The following is a 1,616-nucleotide window of genomic DNA, read 5'->3' on the forward strand; positions in this document are numbered from 1 at the left end:
TTAGAGATCTAAAGTTTCTACATAGTCTGTCCTGAATTTCAGCCACAACAATACAGAGAGACAGACCTGTCTCAGCTTCGTGTAACTTAGAATCAGAATATATGAATGGAATGAAGGAAAAGCTATATATACAACATAACAAAATACAATGAAAATATTTTTCTTCAGTAATTCATATTTCCAAATTTGTAATAACAGAGACAAGATAAAAATGGAGTATAGCAGGAGAAAGTCAATCACAGTTTGCAAGGCTTTGAAGTGGGCCATTGTTCTGGCATCTCTGCTTCCCTCAACATGCTGCTGTATCTTCTTGTCATGTGTCCATAGGGAGAAGAAGATGAGCAGGAGAAAAGTTGACAGGGACAAAACTAAGGGGACAGACAGGAAAATAATGTGCAGGTTTATCACATGCCTTTGACAATTTTATTGATAATAAGAAACAAAGATGCAAGATATCTTTTTCTTTGACATTGATTTATGCTTATGTTAATTTCCAAGTTCAGTAGTAAAACATTTAAAATCAGGAGGACCAGTGACACTAGCATTTTAACTAAAACTAACTTTTCAACTCTCCACTTTAAAGAAAAAGAGAGTTAGAAAAATTGGATATCTTGAGAAAATAAAGGACACTGAGGCATGTAGCAAGCCAGATGCAAAAATGGTTTGACTATAATACAAACATTAGTAGTAACATGTATCATCCTTGAACTTGAAGATAAATCGGGATATGTGAAGGAGATGACTAAACTTATAAACAATAAACAAAGACAAAAAATTCTGGATATTTCAAAAGCAGTGAGGATTTGATTAACTAACGACATTCTTTTTCTCTTAACCCAGTCCATACAATGTACCAGGGCCACGAAACCATTTCCTATAATTCTAATTACTAATTCCATGAATAAAATGATTGTAAGTGTGGTATGGGACATAACAAATATTATCTTCCAAAGACATTGCATTTCATATATTAGATATAAAGATTTGCTCACAAATCCATTTGAAATATAATTTTTTAAAATGCTGTTTAGATGATTTTTAACAATTTCTGAGATTGATTTCATAACATGATAATTCTTAACACTCCTCCACACACAAACAAAGAAGCAAACATACAGGTTTGACAGTGACAGAGTCTGAATAACTTTCCATGAAAATGTGTCTCCTCATACAGCTCAGGAGTGCCAGACCAGAACTTCTTTGCTCACACACAGCTCCTGTTGCATTTTCTAGACAATGATAAAGGAAAGGTAGGAAACTCACATGCTTGCATAAAAATTTAAACATGTTATTTTCATAACTTTTCTATATTTGGATTAATGTATATATTTTGTTATGAATACTGGCCAAAACACTTTTTAGAAATTCTCAAATATGTAAAATAAACAACAAAATATTGACAGATATCATACTTTCTTAGCTATAAGGTTTTATAAATACCGCAAATTTCAGAGACTTTGTCATATGAGATCCTTAACTCTCATGTCATGATGTTTCACAATGTCATGACGGTCTTTATAGTTTCAATTTTAAGTAGTAAACATAAGGTTGCTGTCTTATGTCACTTGCATGAATTCATACATACAATGCTCACATATACGTATGTATTTATTGAG

At 32.2% G+C, this 1,616-nt stretch overlaps 1 pseudogene; it reads right to left on the reverse strand.

The window, feature by feature from the left end:
• On the reverse strand, positions 1-932 carry LOC114632406 (annotated as a pseudogene).
• Positions 933-1,616: the final 684 nt, after the last annotated feature.

Source organism: Grammomys surdaster, unplaced genomic scaffold (assembly GCF_004785775.1).
Source record: "Grammomys surdaster isolate TR1022 unplaced genomic scaffold, NIH_TR_1.0 373, whole genome shotgun sequence".
Lineage (NCBI taxonomy): Eukaryota > Metazoa > Chordata > Mammalia > Rodentia > Muridae > Grammomys > Grammomys surdaster.